Source organism: Hyla sarda, chromosome 7 (assembly GCF_029499605.1).
Source record: "Hyla sarda isolate aHylSar1 chromosome 7, aHylSar1.hap1, whole genome shotgun sequence".
Taxonomy (NCBI): domain Eukaryota; kingdom Metazoa; phylum Chordata; class Amphibia; order Anura; family Hylidae; genus Hyla; species Hyla sarda.
This window is the reverse complement of record NC_079195.1, coordinates 44,858,274-44,877,973: the sequence shown is the minus strand read 5'-3', so window position 1 is coordinate 44,877,973 and position 19,700 is coordinate 44,858,274. Positions and strand designations below refer to the sequence as shown.

The window sequence follows — 19,700 nt, the reverse complement described above, 5'->3', positions numbered from 1 at the left end:
GGCGCAGTGGCCCTTTAAATCGCAGAGACCCGGCGCGCGCGCGCCCTAGGGAGCGGGGCCGCGCGCGCCGGGACAGGACAGACGGGGAGCGAGTCAGGTACGGGAGCCGGGGTGCGCATCGCGAGCGGGCGCTACCCGCATCGCGAATCGCATCCCGGCTGACAGTGGAATCGCAGCGCCCCGGGTCAGAGGATGTGACCGGAGCGCTGCAGCGGGGAGAGTGAAGCGAGCGCTCCGGGGAGGAGCGGGGACCCGGAGCGCTCGGCGTAACAGTAGGTAAAGGCCCCTGTTACAGTTTTGCATCCAAATGCTAAATCTGTAACAAGGGCCTTTAGCTGCCAAGTACCATTTATTATACTGGCACTTCTTATGCGGCAGAGGGGCCTTTGGCCAGCCTCATGTGCCAGGACTTGCTTGCAATGACTACCTCTGCACCTCCTATACCTTTCTACAGGAATTACATACCATACCAGTACATTACAATACATCTAAACCAGTGGTTCTTACCCTTGTTGGAGGTACTGAACCCCACCAGTTTCATATGCGCATTCACCAAACCCCTCTTAATTGGAAAAATAAAATATGATTTTTTAAAATTCAAAACATAGGAGGTATATATTTAAGTATATATTTATACATAGGTGCACAAAATGAACAAAAACCATTAAGAACAAATAACAAAACCATGAAAACATGATTTTCACACAAAAACATAATGAATATTTACTGCAAATCAGTGTGACTTCTGCTGTTGCCTTTCAGAGACCAGTTCAGAAATGCGCGGCTTTACCTTGGCAAGTGCCACTCTCATGTCATTTTCGCAACAATAGCAGTTTTCCCCCACATTAGGCAGGCAGTGTTCCCCCACATTAGGCAGGCAGTGTTCCCCCACATTAGGCAGGCAGTGTTCTCCCACATTAGGCAGGCAGTGTTCCCCCACATTAGGTTGGCAGTGTTCCCCCACATTAGGTTGGCAGTGTTCCTCTACATTAGGTCGGCAGTGTTCCCCCCCACATTAGGCAGACAGTGTTCCCCCACATTAGGCAGACAGAGTTCCCCCACATTAGGCTGGCAGTGTTCCCACACATTAGGCACGCAGTGTTCCCCCACATTAGGTGCAATATAGTCCCCCACATTAAGCTGGCAGTTTGTTCACCCACATTAGGTGCAATATAGTCCCCCACATTAGGCTGGCAGTATGTTCCCCCACATTAGGTGCAATATAGTCCCCCACATTAGGCCGGCAGTATAGTCCCCCCACATTAGGTGCAATATAGTCCCCCACATTAGGCTGGCAGTATGTTCCCCCAAATTAGGTGCAATATAGTCCCCTACATTAAGCTGGCAGTATGTTCCCCCACATTATGGGCAATATAGTCCCCCCACGTTAGGTGCAATATAGTCCCCCACATTAGGCCGGCAGTATGTTCCCCCACATTAGGTGCAATATAGTCCCCTACATTAGGCCTGCAGTATGTTCCCCCACATTAGGTGCAATATAGTCCCCCACATTAGGCTGGCAGTATGTTCCCCCACATTAGGTGCAATAAAGTCCACACCATTAGGCTGGCAGTACAGTCCCCCACATTACGTTGGCAGCATAGTTCCCCCCACATTAGGTGCAGTATGTTTCCCCACAGACATACAGCCTCCAGCCATACAGTATGGCTGGAGGCTGTATGCCTGTGTACTGCCCCACTTCAGTGTTCTGACCACCGCTCCTCGGGTCCAGCCATAGCAGGACCGGAGGATCACTGGTCAGAACACCGAAGCTGACGCGGTGCTGGTAAACACTTGCCAACTGCCAGCGCGCGTCCTTCTCGCTTCTTCTCCGCGCTCCGTTGCCATGGGCGCACGCATAGGACGTGAGTGACATCCCTGTGTGCGCTAGCTCCTGGCAGCCCCTGCGTTTTTAAAGTAAACGTGGGGCCACAGGGACTTAACAGAGGCGTCCCTGTGTTCCGAAAGCATCTTTCGGAACACAGGGATGTGCCGAGGCAAAAACACCCGGTGGGCCTCCCCCGCCGAACCCCCGAGACTGACTCACCGAACCCCTGGGGTTTGATCGAACCCGGGTTAAGAATCACTGATCTAAACTAATGGCTCAAATCTCGAGCCTACCTATTACCATTCCCATCTCTATGCGGTAGAGTAACGGCGTGCTGTCGTTGACTGTGGTTAAGGGCTTTCTCTTTGGAGACATTATAAAAACTTATTTATAAACTACGGGGAGGAGGTGACGCGCTCCGTCGCCGTACGTATAAATAACACATTTCGCTTTTCTTATTAGCTGCTAATACTGTTATAATTCCAGGCGCATTGTGGAAACTAATCCAAACCATTTTCTCACTCTTTATTTGCAATGTGACATAGCAATTCACTGCTTCAATCCCCTGCAAATAAAACACCTCAGTATTGATCCATAAAAATGCTGCCGGACACCGCACCGGAATGTTAAGTAGCGCTGAAGTTACAATACCGTTCCTTTTCAATATATTTCATCTGTAAAAAAGAACCATAAAATATGATTTTTTTTTACTATATGAAAAATACTTAAAGGAGAACCTCTACATTTGTTTTGATGTTTCCCCTTTAAAGCAGTGGTCTCCACACTGTGGCCCTCTGGGAATGCTGGGAGTTATAGTTTTGCAACAGCTGGAGGCACACTGGTTGGGAAACATTGATATAGAGTATACAGTAGTTCAGCTGCACCAAGATGGGTTTGCCATATAAAGAGTTTCCTTAAAGGGGTTATCCAGGAAAAAAAATTTTTTTTATATATATATATCAACTGGCTCCAGAAAGTTAAACAGATTTGTAAATTACTTCTATTAAAAATCTTAATCCTTTCAGTAGTTATGAGCTTCTGAAGTTAAGGTTGTTCTTTTCTGTCTAAGTGCTCTCTGATGACACGTGTCTCGGGAAACGCCCAGTTTGGAAGCAAATCCCCATAGCAAACCACTTCTAAACTGGGCGGTTCCGGAGACACGTGTCATCAGAGAGCACTTAGACAGAAAAGAACAACCTTAAATTCAGAAGCTCATAAGTACTGAAAGGATTAAGATTTTTTTAATAGAAGTCATTTGCAAATCTGTTTATCTTTCTGGAGCCAGTTGATATATATATTAAGAAAAAAAGTTTTTTCCTGGATAACCCCTTTAACCCCTTAAGGACGCAGGACGTAAATGTACGTCCTGGTGCGGTGGTACTTAACGCACCAGGACGTACATTTACGTCCTAAGCATAACCGCGGGCATCGGAGCGATGCCCGTGTCATGCGCGGCTGATCCCGGCTGCTGATCGCAGCCAGGGACCCGCCGGCAATGGCCGACGCCCGCGATCTCGCGGGCGTCCGCCATTAACCCCTCAGGTGCCGGGATCAATACAAATCCCGGCATCTGCGGCAGTTCGCGATTTAAATGAACGATCGGATCGCCCGCAGCGCTGCTACGGGGATCCGATCATTCATAACGCCGCACGGAGGTCCCCTCTCCTTCCTCCGTGCGGCTCCCAGCGTCTCCTGCTCTGGTCTGTGATCGAGCAGACCAGAGCAGGAGATGACCGATAATACTGATCTGTTCTATGTCCTATACACAGAACAGATCAGTATTAGCAATCATGGTATTGCTATGAATAGTCCCCTATGGGGACTATTCAAGTGTAAAAAAAAATTTAAAGAACTGTAAAAGTAAAAGTAAAAAAAAAGTGAAAAATCCCCTCCCCCAATAAAAAAGTAAAACGTCCGTTTTTTCCTATTTTACCCCCAAAAAGCGTAAAAAACATTTTTTATAGACATATTTGGTATCTCCGCGTGCGTAAATGTCCGAACTATTAAAATATAATGTTAATGATCCCGTACGGTGAAAGGCGTGAACGAAAAAAAAAAAAAAAGTCCAAAATTCCTACTTTTTTAATACATTTTATTTAAAAAAAAATTATAAAAAATGTATTAAAAGTTTTTTATATGCAAATGTGGTATCAAAAAAAAGTACAGATCATGGCGCAAAAAATGAGCCCCCATACCGCCACTTATACGGAAAAATAAAAAAGTTAGAGGTCATCAAAATAAAGGGATTATAAACGTACTAATTTGGTTAAAAAGTTTGTGATTTTTTTTAAGCGCAACAATAATATAACAGTATGTAATAATGGGTATCATTTTAATCGTATTGACCCTCAGAATAAATAACACGCGTCATTTTTACCATAAATTGTATGGCGTGAAAACAAAACCTTCCAAAATTAGCAAAATAGCGTTTTTCGTTTTAATTTCCCCACAAAAATAGTGTTTTTTGGTTGCGCCATACATTTTATGATATAATGAGTGATGTCATTACAAAGGACAACTGGTCGCGCAAAAAACAAGCCCTCATACTAGTCTGTGGATGAAAATATAAAAGAGTTATGATTTTTAGAAGGCGAGGAGGAAAAAATGAAAACGTAAAAATTAAATTGTCTGAGTCCTTAAGGCCAAAATGGGCTGAGTCCTTAAGGGGTTAAAGTGCATGAATGCTGAAGGTTGTCTGGGATTGCTGGGAGTTTACTTTTGCAACAGCTGGAGGCACACTGGTTCATAAACATTGATATAGACAATTCAGTAGTTGAGCTGCACCAGGACTGATTTGCCATATAAAGGGTTACCTTAAAGGGGTATTTAGCCCTAGACATCTTATCCCCCATCCAAAGGATAGGGGATAAGACGTCTGATCACGGGGGTCCCGCTGCTGGGGACCCCCGCGATCTCGCCTGTGGCACCCCAGACATCCGGTAAATGGAGCGAACTTCGCTCCGTGCCGGATGACTGATGATGCGGGCGGAGGCCTGTGACATCATAAGTGGGCCGTGGCCGTGATGTCATGGGCCTCTGGACCTGCACCCAACGCTCTAAACAAACACTGGGTGCAGCAGGGAGATCGCCAGGGTCCTGCTCCTTTGGATAGGGGATAAGATGACTAGGGGCGGAGTACCCCTTAAAAGTGCATGAATGCCGAAGATTGTCTGGGAATGCTGAGAGTTGTAGTTTTGTAACAGCTGGAGGCACATTGTTTGGGAAACATTGATATAGAGAATACAGTAGTTCATCCAGTGGATATGTACTACTATGTTTATGTAGTATTGAACTGTGTTGTATGGATAAGTAATATGGCACCTATACTACGGGCCATCCTATATCTCTGATATCATATGAGGGTAGTTGATGTTCTAGGACTCGTGTCCAGCATCCTGTCCTCCTCCATGGATATCTCCTTATGCATCTTATGGGACCTGAGTGAGTGGTCTAATCAATGGAAAATTATTTTGGCATGGCACTATTAATAATTCATGCTTAAGTGTTGCGTTACACTGCATGCTTTCTCCTGTCCTTTGTGCAGTCCCCTGATGAAACCCAGATTTTTTAAGGGGAAAAGCGTTGAGAGACTTTGTTGATATTGCAGGAAAAGCGTTGGCGAGATCCAAGAAATTATACCACTAATCCCCAGCAGACAATGCCTGGCTTAACCCTATTAATGGTGAGGGCAGAAACCCCTATTCTTGCTCGCAGTTATTTACCCATAATGGCGTTGTAAAAACTTTTTTTTTTGCCTGTAAGGCTTTGTTCGCACAGTTGATTCCCTGGTGCAAGGACTGCTTAGAAATGCGCCATTTCATAGACGGCAATGCATTTCCGAGCAGAATCCGCAGAAAGAATAGACATGTCTGTTCTTTCTGCAGATGCAGGAATCGGGATTTCCGCGGCAGGAACATCTTCCATAGAAATTTTGCAGTGTGGACAGTGCAGCTGAATTACATCAATGGGACTCTGCTGCAGCAGGATTTCTAAGTGGAATATTCCTGTGGAATTCTGTTCCAAAATTCAGCAATGTGAACATAGCTTAAGGCACCGTGACTAATTGTTTCATGTATTTTTTTTGCAATTTTATTAAAAGTTACGTTTTAGGTGCATGGAATACTTCATCACGATTTAGGGAAAATTATTGCAGTCAATATCCTTAGCGTTGCTGATATTTTATAAAGATTTACGTCATTCATATATACAGTGGTGTTCAGAAATTTATTGGTTGCTATTTGGAATCAGTGAACAATATGGTGGCAGGTTAAGACCACTTTCACGTGGTGGCTCTATGCACACATTTTAGCATCTATATTACAGACACAGTACAATACAATGTTGCAGCAGAGTCCTATTGTTTTCATTGGGAATCTGCTGTTCTTTGCACACTGAGGAATTTCTGTAGCGGAATTCAGCTGCTGGAATGGGTGTCCGCCCTAAGTATGAACTTGTTAATTCTTTGGGGGGAATTCCACCATACTGCGGCCTATGAGACGGCACTCATCTGCGCAGACCTACCGCCTGCTGCAAGCACAACTCCACCAGCGGAATTCTGCCGGCTAACTGTCTGCAGTGTAGATGAGCCCTTTCTGCTGCAGTTTCCCATGGGCTCCTATGTTATTTTCACCTTCAGGGGCGGGGCTAAAACCAATTTGAATTTCAGCCAGCACTTGGGAGGGATGGAGGACCCCTCCCACCTGATGACATGCTGTGACATCACACACACTGAAAGAACCAGGAAGTCAGAGTGTACATGACATCACAGTAATTTAAGAAATTATAGGCAAATTGGTCATGTGACTCAGCCCGAGGACTCAAAAAGTACTGTTTGTTTTCTGTAAAATACTCTCTAATTTCCTCACAACAGGTGTCTGGCGCTCGGCTCCCAGATAATGAACACTTCAGCGGGATCAGATAAGCGTTGAATGTGTACTTAAAATCTACTGTCAAAACACCTCATTCAATGGGTGGGTGGCTGATGTGTGGAAGGGAGAAAAGTGACCTCACACTTACAAACAAGGAATCATGGGACTTGTAGTCGGAAGGAGGGAACTCCAGCAGGAAATAGCCAATTCACAAAAATATAGAAGACGTTTTATAATGGACTCACAACATGGCCATGTAGCCCCGGAGACAAGCACAGATCCTTCCTAAGCATGTCCATTACTGTCTGGGAGGTAAGTGCTGAAATCATCTCATGGTGGATAACCCCTTTAATATATAGGGTAATTCCATGCAAGGAAGGGAACCTCACAATCACAGTGCCCACCATAAGCCCACTTTATGCAGCGCATACAGCTATTTCGCCTTTCTTGTTGGTACGCAGCACATTGTAATGAGGTGTTTTGACAGTAGATTCTAAGTACACATTCAACACTTATCTGATCCCGCTGAAGTGTTCATTATCTGGGAGCCGAGCGCCAGACACCTGTTGTGATGAAATTAGAGAGTATTTCACAGAAACCAAACAGATTGTTCTCCATTGATTTCTGTCCATTGCTGACATTTAATCTTCTGGGTGACCTTTGAAGAAAACTTCCAATGATGTCTTGTAGAAAACATAGAACATATTTTTGTGCTCTCTATTTCTTGTATAGTAATTGCTTTAAAAAAAAAAAAAAAAAGAAAGAAAGAAACATTTATGATTTTTTGGGGGGTTATTGTTTTATTAACAGATTTAAGATTTTTGCTTTTTTTTATACATGGTGATAACATTTTTGTCTGGGAGAAGGGTTTCTAGGACCCATACCTGCGTTATGGTTACATATGATTAATAAAGCTGATGCTTGAACTAATTGGTCTGGTCAAACTGTGGCCCTCTAGCTGTTGTATAACTACAACTTCCAGCATGCACGGACAGCCTTCGGCAGTCAGCCAGTCATCCTTCTGCAGTCAGACACCCATGATTGAAGTTTATCCATTCACTAGTGTTCTGTATTATGTAATCCAGACCTGGCCTAATGAGACCTGGCCTTTGCCTGTTCCCTGACTACTCTCTTGTGTGATGATTTTGTACTGTGCTACCCTTCTGGTTGTACCCTTGCTTGACAACTATGTGGTTGTACTACATTTCCCTTTAGATTTTGACTCTCTGGCTTGTTCCTGATGTATCTTCAGATTTGGCTTCTGATGTGCTGCTGTCGACCTGGCCTGTCTGACCTCCCTGACATTCAGTTCACTTAGTGAGTGTAGGATGTATTCCCCACAGGGCTGCAGGGAATTGTTCCAGGTGTCCTTCAGTGTTTGGGGTGAATGTAGTATTACAATGGTGACCATTTGGTTGGACTCCATGTTTTGGTCCTTAGAGGGGTCCTGAGAAAAAGACCCCCACTATAAAGTTGATATGCTCTAAAAGAGCACAAATGATAAACTATAATATACATGGTAAGAGACTTACAACAGAAATTTTATCATTCCCACCTCCACCTCTAGTTTTTTTAAATTTTATATAAAATAATATAAGAATTACACATATTTAACAGGAAGCGACTGGGAAGAGAAGGGGATTAGGAAAGCAAAACGCTTACGAGGAAGAAAGGTTCCTGACTTCAGGGAGAAGGCGCCCATGTGTGAGCCGTACAATAGAAGACCCTTAGATCTTGTGTGGCACAAACTCTGATTGATGCCTCTCCTCGTGTGATCTGATGTGCTGACTGTTACTTTATCTGCTGCTAGACAAGGTCTTGAAGCAACATTTGACTCCTGGAACCATGATGGTTTATAACAGCTGATGTTGTAAAACTTTTCACATACTTTCAGCCATAATAGATGGGGAGGAGGGATGTGAAATCCTCAGGTCTCATACAACTGGCTATGCTTAGGATCATAGACATCCTAAATATGCTGTCTGTAGAAATTTATGAGCCCATACTTGCCACACGTCCAATTTTAGGGGGCAAATTCTACAAACTTAAAGGGGTACTCCCGTGGAAAACTTTTTTTTTTAAATCAACTGGTGCCAGAAAGTTAAACAGATTTGTAAATCACTTCTATAAAAAAAATCTTAATCCTTCCAGTACTTTTTAGGGGCTGTATACTAAAGAGAAATCCAAAAAAGAAATGCATTTCCTCTGATGTCATGACCACAGTGCTCTCTGCTGACCTCTGCTGTCCATTTTAGGAACTGTCCAGAGTAGGAGAAAATCCCTATAGCAAACATATGCTGCTCTGGGCAGTTCCTAAAATGGACAGCAGAGGTCCGCAAAGAGCACTGTGGTCATGACATCAGAGGAAATGCATTTCTTTTTTGGATTTCTCTTTAGTATACAGCCCCTAAAAAGTACTGGAAGGATTAAGATTTTTTTTATAGAAGTGATTTACAAATCTGTTTAACTTTCTGGCACCAGCTGATTTAAAAGAAAAATAAGTTTTCCACGGGAGTACCCCTTTAACCGAAAAATGGACAGGATGTATACATTCTTTACAGTGTCCATTTACTAGTCATAATTTTACTTTCCCCTGATCCACCAGTCAGCTGCAGTGCAGGAGGTTACACCTCCTGAGGGGGGATATATTAACTGACAATCTGCTGCAGTCAGTCACCCATGATTGAGGTTTATCCATTCACTAGTGTTCTGTATTATGTAAGCCAGACCTGACCCAACGTGACCTGGCCTTTGCCTGTTCCCTGATTACTGTGCTGATTTTGTACTACGCTACCCTCCTGTTTGTACCCTTGCTTGAAAAATATGTGGTTGTACTACAATACCCTTTAGATTTTGACTCTCTGGCTTGTTTCTGCTGTATTTTCTGATTTGGCTCCTGATGTGTTGCTGTCGACCTGGCTTGTCTGACCTCCCTGACATTCAGTCCACTTAGTGAGTTAAGTGTGTATTGCTCAAATGGGGGCCACCATTTAGTGTGAATCATCTGAATAGGTAGGGACAGTGATTTTGAGTAAGCTCAGGTCTTCATTACTCAATGTGTGACATCACAATAGTATTGCCACTTATATTAACACATAAAGGAATTGTCACATATTTCTAGGTCCGCAGATGAGAAGACAATAAGATTGTAGTGAATAATGTCAAGACCCCAATGATCAGCTGTAATCTGTAGGATAGCCAGGATGCAGGTGCTCAATTTCCCTGCAGTGCCACCACAGGTAAAATGAAGCATTACACAATTTCTGTTAACAGGATGTCCATTTAACACTTGGATGTGCTAGATTCTACACTTTGGGAGACATTCTTTGTAGCTCTTTGCTCTGGCTCTTAGATAATGATCCAGAATTGTTGGACCCCTCGTTATTAATAGTGTTGCTCGCGAATATTCGCAATGCGAATTTTATTCGCGAATATCGCATATTCGCGAATTCACGAATATTCGTGAATATAGCACTATATATTCGTAATGACGAATATTAGTTTTTTTTCACAGTACACATCACAGTGCTCATCCCTCTCTGCTTCCAGCTTGTGTGGTATAATGAAGGCTCTAATACCACTGTGAGAGACTGTCGTGCGAATTTTCGCATACGCGAATTTTTGCATATGCGAAAATAAAATGCGAATATTATGAATATGCGAATTCAGCGAATATATGACGAATATTCGTCCATATATTCGCGAATATTCGCAAATTCGAATATGGCCTATGCCGCTCAACACTAGTTATTAATTCAGATTTCCTAAAAGATTTCTAAACTAGGCAAGATTTATGTGCCCCAGCCTCACATTTTTTAAGCAATTTACATCAGGTTTTGGTGATAATGTGAAACATGTTAGCTGTAAAGTTTGCAACTTTTCACATTACTCACTAAATTTGGTCAGTGGAAACAATAGTTGCCGCGGTCACTAAAAGTGATGACGTTTGACCCCATTTTTAGGGAACCTGTCACGTTGAAACAGCAGTCCTATATGTGGGCAGCATCTTATAGAGCAGGAGGAGCTGAGCAGCTGAGCTATAGAGAAAAATTTAAAATATGTAAAAAAAAATAAAAAAAAAACAGATAAAAGCCGCAAAAATAGAGACAGAAAGACTTACTGCCAAAGAGAGTAAAACTAACCCCAAAACTATATAAATAGCAAAAAGGTTAAAAATGAAAGTGTTGGCCCTTTAAAAAATTATGAGGAAGAAATTATAAACGGGGATCAGGAAAAAGCAAATATATTTAACAAATTTTTCTCCACTGTATTCACCGAGGAAATTGAAATGCCAGGTGAAATACAGCGAGATAAGGTAAACTCCCCAGTACAGGTCACCTGTCTAACCCAGGAAGACGTACAGTGCCGCGTACAAAAAATCTAAATTGACAAATCACCAGGTCCAGATGGCATTCACCCCTGTGTTCTAAAGGAATTAAGTAATGTAATAGACAGACCCCTAATTTTAATATTCAGGCACTCTATAGTAAAAGGGACTGTTCCCCGGGACTGCCACATGGCAAATGGGGTGCCAAAATTGTAAAAGGGGTCTAAAGGTGACCCCGGGAATTATAGGCCTGTTAGTTTAACCTCCGTTTCATGTAAAGGTTGTTTGAGGGTTTCCTAAGAGATGCTATTTTGGAGTATCTTGATAAAAACAATGTAATGTATGACTCCATATTAGCATGGCTTTATGAGGGATCGGTCCTGTCAAACTAACCTGATCAGCTTTTATGAAGAGGTGAGCTCCAGACTGGACCAGGGGCAATCGCTGGATGTCGTATATCTGGATTTTTCCAAAGCATTTGATACGGTGCCACATAAAAGGTTGGTGCATAAAATGAGAAGGATGGGGCTGGGGGGAAATATGTGTAAGTGGGTAAGTAACTGGCTCAATGATAGGAAACAGAGGGTGGTTATTAAGGGTACTTATTCTGATTAAGTGACTGTTACTAGTGGGGATCCCAGGGGTCAGTTTTGGGTCCTGTCCTATTTAATATATTTATTAATCACCTTGTAGAGGGGTTGAATAGTAAAGTATTAATCTTTGCAGATGATACTAAACTCTGTGAAGCGGTAAACACTATAGAGGACAGTGCACTGTTACAAATGGATCTGGATAGGTTGGAGGTTTGGGCTGGGAAGTGGCAGATGAGGTTCAACACTGATAAATGTAAGGTAATGTACATGGGGAAAAAAATCGAGAATGGGACTATGTATGAAATGGGAGAACACATCACGACTGATGTGGAAAGGACTTAGGGGTCTTAGTTGACAGTAAATTTAGCTGTAGTGACCAGTGTCAGGCAGTTGCTGCCAAGGCAAATAAAATCATGGGGTGCATCAATAGGGGCATAGATGCCCGCGACAAGGAAATAATTCTACCGCTGTACAAATCACTAGTCAGACCACACATGGAATACTGTGTACAGTACTGGGCACCAGTGTACAAGAAAGATATAGTGGAGCTGGAGAGGGTTCAAAGACGGGCAACCAGGGTAATACTGGGAATGGGAGGACAACAGTACCCAGAAAGATTATCAGAATTGGGGTTATTTAGTTTAGAAAAAAGAAGGCTTAGGGGAGACCTAATCACTATGTATAAATATATCAGGGGACCCTACAGAGATCTATCCCATGATCTATTTATACCCAGGACTGTATCAATAACAAGGGGGCATCCTCTATGTCTGGAGGAAAGAAGGTTTCTACACCAGCACAGACGGGGGTTCTTTACTGTAAGAGCAGTGAGACTATGGAACTCTCTCCCGGAGGAGGTGGTCATGGGGAACTCTGTAAAAGAATTTAAAAGGGGTCTGGATGCATTTATGGAGAGTAATAACATTACAGGTTATGGATTCTAGATTTATAGGGACAGAACGTTGATCCAGGGATTTATTCTGATGCCATATTTGGAGTCGGGAAGGAATTTTTACCTCTAGTATGAGGGTTTTTGCCTTCCTCTGGATCAACTCAGTAGGGACTCATTAGGGTTATAGGTTGAACTTGATGGACTCTGGTCTTTTTTCAACCTTATGAACTATGTTGCTATGTTACTATACCTCCCTCTTCACCAAGTCCTGATGAAGAGGGTGGTTTAAACCTCTAAATTCTCTACTAAAGAATGTAGAGGAAACATATACAAACAAGGGTAGAACCTACCATCTCCATACAGATTTTATCCTTTATTGGATAAGGAATATGAACCCCAGTGCTGCACGGTGACAATTTTAACCACTGAGCTGCCTAGCTGCCCTGTTCTGTGTTTAATTAACCTATATTATTGCCATTGTAAATTAAATTAGAAATCTTCTGTCATCTGCATTTACATAAAGTCATTGTAGGTCATGATCAGGGGAATGTACTGCTTATTATCCAATTATGATCTATATCTTCAGGGGAATCGTTCCCATCATATAGATAAATCTCACCCGACATTACTGTAGCTCCAGGATGAGCAGAATGCTTAGAAGGGAATGTCCTCCTGTACATGTGTTAGAGGATGATCGGTCATGCCAGATGAAGCTACGATGCTGCTACTCACAGATGTTTGGGGGCCTCTGTGTTAATGCCGCATAATCAATATTAAGAGGAAAAAGTTATAAACCTGCCAGATGTTGTACCTCCTCATAGCGGAACATCCATTAATTACTCCGGGAACTAATGAAATAAAGTGTCACTGTTAAACTTGGGAAGCGGTTCTAGGAGCAGCGAGGAAGTGAATAGAAGTCCATGGTTACTGTGATAAAAGGAGTCACTTCATAACTCTGGATCCAGAGGAGCTTTGTGTACAGTTAATATAGTCATCATATTTCACAATTTTAGTTATATTCAGAACATTCCATATCTAACTATCTATCTATCTCATATCTCTCTATCTATCTATGTATCTCATATCTATCTATCTCATATCTCTCTATCTATCTATGTATCTCATATCTATCTATCTCATATCTATCTATCTCAAATCTATCTATCTATTATCTATGTATCTCATATCTATCTATCTTTCTATTATCTATCTATCTATTATCTCATATCTATCTATCTTTCTATTATCTATCTATTATCTCATATCTATCTATCTTTCTATTATCTATCTATTATCTCATATCTATCTATCTATCTATTATCTCATATCTATCTATCTTTCTATTATCTATCTATTATCTCATATCTATCTATCTTTCTATTATCTATCTATCTATCTCATATCTATCTATCTTTCTATTATCTATCTATCTTTCTCATATCTATTTATCTCAAATCTATATACCGTATTTATCGGCGTATAACACGCACTTTTTAGGCTAAAATTTTTAGCCTAAAGTCTGTGTGCGTGTTATACGCCGATACACCCCCAGGAAAGGCAGGGGGAGAGAGGCCGTCGCTGCCCGCTTCTCTCCCCCTGCCTTTCCTGGGGTCTAGAGCGCTGCTGTCGGCCCTTTTCACCTCCTGGTTATCGGCGCCGCTGCCCGTTCTGTCCCCCTGACTATCGGTGCTGGCGCCGATAGCCAGGGAGAGAGAAGCGGCGCCGACAGCCAGGGGGAGAGAAGGGGCAGCGGCACCCATTGCCGGTGCCGCTGCCCCGTTGCCTCCCCCCATCCCCGGTGGCATAATTACCTGAGTCCGGTCCGCGCTGCTCCAGGCCTCCGTCGTGCGTCCCCGGCGTCATTGCTATGCGCTGAACGGCGCAGCGCATGACGTCAGAGCGCCGCGCCGTGCATAGCAACGACGCTGGGGACGCACGACGGAGGCCTGGAGCAGCGCGGACCGGACTCAGGTAATTATGCCACCGGGGATGGGGGGAGGCAACGGGGCAGCGGCACCGGCAATGGGTGCCGCTGCCCCTTCTCTCCCCCTGGCTGTCGGCGCCGCTTCTCTCTCCCTGGCTATTGGCGCCGGCACCGATAGTCAGGGGGACAGAACGGGCAGCGGCGCCGATAACCAGGGGGTGAAAAGGGCCGACAGCAGCGCTCTAGACCCCAGGAAAGGCAGGGGGAGAGAAGCGGGCAGTGACGGCCTCTCTCCCCCTGCCTTTCCTGGGGGTATATCGGGGTATACACGCGCACACACGCACCCTCATTTTATCATGGATATTTGGGTAAAAAACTTTTTTTACCCAAATATCCTTGGTAAAATGAGGGTGCGTGTTATAGGCCGGTGCGTGGTATACCCCGATAAATACGGTATCTCATATCTATCTATTATCTATGTATCTCATATCTATCTATCTTTCTATTATCTATCTATCTATTATCTCATATCTATCTATCTTTCTATTATCTATCTATTATCTCATATCTATCTATCTATCTATTATCTCATATCTATCTATCTTTCTATTATCTATCTATTATCTCATATCTATCGTTCTATTATCTATCTATTATCTCATATCTATCTTTCTATTATCTATCTATTATCTCATATCTATCTCATATCTATCTATTTATCTCATATCTATCTATCTATTATCTAACTGTTATCTATGTATCTCATATCTATCTATTTTTCTATTATCTATCTATCTAATATCTATCTATCTAGACAGCAAAAAAAAAAAAAAAAAGAAAAAGATCTCTTCACGGCACCAATTCAATCCAGCGTGAAGTTTTATTCCATAACATTTGTCTTTACCAAAAAGCGATGTTTCGGCCGGCTCAACCCAGCCATTCTCAAGCAGTGTATATAAAAAAGTGACCACATTTATATAGGGGTATCAATATAATACCATGATGATTCAATTAGATACAATAACTATAAAATCCATAAAATTGTATTCCACACAAACCTATCAATACAGTGTAAAGTGCAAAGATACAAAGTGCCATAGTGCATAATATACAATCAATAACAAAGTGCAAGATTACATACAAAATTCATAAAAGACATCAAGTGATCATCAGTGACATCATCCTATTCATATGTGTTATAAAACCATTAAAATGTAATGCGGCATTTGGGAATACACACTGGGGGACATGTATCAAAGATTTTACCCATGTTTTGTGTGTATTTTTTTGCGCAAAATTTTGCGCAAGCCTTTTTTTTTGCGCATTTTTTGCACACGTTTTGGTAGAGCATGTCCTCCAGAAGTGGCTGAATCAGGGTACCTTGGAGTGACATCTATAGTACACATGGATTTATTAACTGCGTACTTTTCCTTTACACCAAATATTTTGCTGCAAGAGCTGTTTTTTTGGGCAAATATAAGCCATCTTGGACTTAACGTAGCAAGATGCTCTAAATCATCGATTCTATTTTCCAAAGAGTGGATTGAGGAGATCACTATATTTACCCCCAATTTATGAAGCTCATTGCGCTTGATTGATAAATTTAGCGCTTCTGCACATAATTTAGAATTTGGGAAAAGGGGTAAAATGCTTCTACCATACACAAATAATGATACATGTCCCCCACTGACCAGATCTCATGTTGTATAAACTCCATAAGCCATGCTAACGTGGTGAATCACAACAGCGCTTACACGCCGAGCTCGGGGAGGGTTGAACAGAGCGCAGTGCACAGCCAATCAGCATACAGCTTCCTCATCACCATGGGGATCTATTCCCTGTCTGCTGCGGCGCCACAGCACAGGATTCTGTGTCTATATCGGCCAACATAAGTTCAGGCAAAGCCAGTAGAGGAAAGGTAGAGCTTATGCAGATGATACCTTATTGACATATTAAATGTATCTCAATACCCAGACCTCTAATATTAGAGACCTGCTCAGGGCATCACATGGCAATACTTAAGGAGACAGGACTCAAGTTTATAATAGTTGGTGGCCATGTCCCACACAGCCATCACTGGAGCCAGTCACACATTAGGTGTCAGTGGTACCACACCTGTGCCCCACACAGTCCGGTATTACCGCTACTGCTTACGGCACTCAAAGCACGCCCATCACACAGTACCCGTCTCCAGGCAGATTCAAATGGAGTGCACCACTTAGGACCCTCTTGGTCCAATATTTGGTCCATATACTTAACACTTTCATACTGGGACAGTCGGGTAACCCAACTACAAAGAATATTCACTAGTATATAGGTCATGGGTAAAATGTAATAAAACATGTTAAAATTGGCTGTAACAATCCGCACCATACACCCTACTCCACTACACACTTATGAGACTAGTGTGTGGAGGGTAAAATTACAATTATTACTCATAGACCAACTAAAAGGTGGTCCAAAAAACCCTGCTTTCCCACACCACTTTAAAATGTTTGTACTTTATTACAATGTTATAACTCACACACCCAGTGATTAAAAAAGCAGGAGTAGCCAATTTGATAGTTAAAAATAGAGTAAATGCAGCGGACCTCTGCTTTATAATAATCTAGTTGCACAATTATTGGCGTCTGCAGCTCGCCAAAATGTGCTTATTTTGATCTAAAGGCTCTCCTGCTTATTAAAAACTAAATAGTTCAGGTCCCCCTTGACAGTTTCGCCACGTCCGTGGCTTTATCAAGAGGTCCGGGACTGGTCAGTGTGTATTCCCAAATGCCGCATTACATTTTAATGTTTTTATAACACACACATGTGAATAGGATGATGTCACTGATGATCAATTGATGTCTTTTATGAATTTTGTATGTAATCTTGCACTTTGTTATTGATTGTATATTATGCACTATGGCACTTTGTATCTTTGCACTTTACACTGTATTGATAGGTTTGTGTGGAATACAATTTTATGGATTTTTATAGTAATTGTATCTAATTGAATCATTATGGTATTATATTGATACCCCTATATAAATGTGGTCACTTTTTTATATACACTGCTTGAGAAAGGCTGGGTTGAGCCGGCCGAAACATCGCTTTTTGGTAAAGACACATGTTATAGAATAAAACTTCACGTTGGATTGAATTGGTGCTGTGAAGAGATCTTTTTTTGCTGTCTTGATGGGTGAGTCCCTGACCCGGACCCCAGCTTCTTCGTGCACCATTGTATGAATGATATACATTGAAGGGTTGTGCTGTTTTTCTCCTCTATCTATCTATCTATCCATCTATCTCCCCCCCCCCCCCCATTCTGATGAATCTACATCACATGCACACCCAGGCTTATCTGCTTGGCCCCACAGCAAACATTGTACAGTAATGGATTGAGAAACATGACAAAGGGTTTAAGGGGTTACTTGGCCTCCAAATACCCCAAACCTCAATCTAATTGATCATCTGTGGGATGTGCTTGAAAAACAAGTCTGATCCATAGACACCACACCTCACAACTCTCAGGACTTTTCAAAGGAATAAAGACTGTTCCTGTGTCCTTTCTCTATTTGCATTTTTTTCCTAATGATGTCAATGTCAAAAAAATTGCCACACCCAAAAACCATGCTTCAATACCCTATAATACATACTTTAAAAAGCAAACTGTGTGTAAATGGAAAACAAGCATTTTCGAAAATTACAGTAAACTAATAAAAACTGAAACTGGATACATTTTTCCCAGCTCCACCAAGCATTAGGTCTATTTCTTGTAAAAATGTTTTAATGCATTTTTTTGTGCAGTTTTTTTTACAAGCGTTTTTTGTTGTTTTTAACTATGTAACATTTATTAGTGCTTTTCAGCTTCTTTATGACAAAACGCCAGAATACGTGCTATATCCAGAGCATGCAACATTTTAAAATAAGCAGTAGACTCTGTAAAATAAGTGCGTGCTTCTTCCAGCCTACAAATATAATTTACAAATCTATTTAACTTTCTGGCACCAGTTGATTTAAAAAAATCAAGGTAACATCTAGCACATAAAAAAAAAAAAATGCCCATAGCACAGAGTGTGACACCCATTATTTTTGACAATTGGGATTCTTCTTGGTGAATTATTATATTGATACTGTATGTATGTGGAATTCATTCATAAAGATTGTCATTGGTCACTAATGATTGGGATCATTTTTTAAGCAGAATTAAAGGGGCATTCCAGGATTTCTATTTTATTATTTATTTGACTGTACTACAGAGGCTGTAAAGTCAGTATTGTTCATCATATAGTGTCTGTACCTGTGTTTAATGTTGGTCTAGCAATTCTTTTGTGATTTTTGCCCCAAAGTTTATTTTTAGCAGCATAGAAAATGAGTGTTGTCTCAGGTTTTCCCGGGTTGCAGTGCAGCCCGAGACATTACATCACTAGTCAGGTGTTCAAAGGGAACCTGTCTTTGCTTCAATGGGTGGAGCGACTACTGGGTGGGAGGAAGATCATTCTGCAATGAATTGTAGTTTTGCAACAGCTGGAAGCATCCTGGTTAGCTATTGCATGGAAGGAGCTCAGGTGTGTTTCAATGGGTGGGGTGGCTGATGTGTGGAAGGGAGATATATGACCTCACACTTATACACAAGGAATCATGGGACTTGTAGTTGGAGGGAGGGAACTCCAACAGGAAATACCCAGTTCACAAAAATAAAGCCATATTGTTATGGTAATCTTACAATACAGCCATTTAGTCCCAAGACAAGCACATATCCTTCCTAAGCATGTCCATTACTGTCTGGTAGGTAAGTACTAAAATCCCTTTATAGTGGAAAGGTCATGATGCAACCTTTCAATTGAGGAAATCTGCTTCTATGAATCAGTTATTGTGGGACCCTCATGCTGACAAATAAAGTTTCCAGAAATTGGACCAGCCATGTTAATCATATATTGTCAACTTTGTCAACTTGATTTGAGGTTCTGTTCTACAGACATAACTGCCACTGTTCATGATACAGCACTAGATCAGGAGGGGTGGTGTCAATATCAATAGGCCATTATTGTTTGATTGATATGCCATTCATATTTATGGGGGCAAACCTCCTTTTAAACTGACATGAAAACTCCCCTTTAGATACTGGCCCAATGATCAGCTGATCGTTGTGCGTTCAGTTTGACCAGCTAATATTACTGGGAGATGCTCCATCTGGCCATATATGGCCCCTGCAGTGGAGGAGGAATAGTTTTTTGCAATAGTGGGAGTCACTTTTTGCAGTGCCTCTCTGCTGATGTTATCATC

General features: G+C 42.0%; 1 protein-coding gene across 6 annotated transcripts in view; it reads left to right on the top strand.

Annotated features, from left to right (window-relative positions):
• The window catches only part of ADAM12 (ADAM metallopeptidase domain 12), a 686,181-nt gene that overhangs the window by 67,418 nt on the left and 599,063 nt on the right, over nucleotides 1–19,700 (top strand). For 2 of the 6 annotated variants that reach the window (XM_056532982.1, XM_056532980.1), the window contains one exon: nucleotides 9,818–9,935. The exons of the other annotated variants lie outside the window; for them this stretch is intronic. The gene's annotated coding sequence lies outside the window, so the exon portion shown is untranslated. The remainder of the gene's footprint in view (nucleotides 1–9,817; nucleotides 9,936–19,700) is intronic. 6 annotated transcript variants of the gene reach the window in all.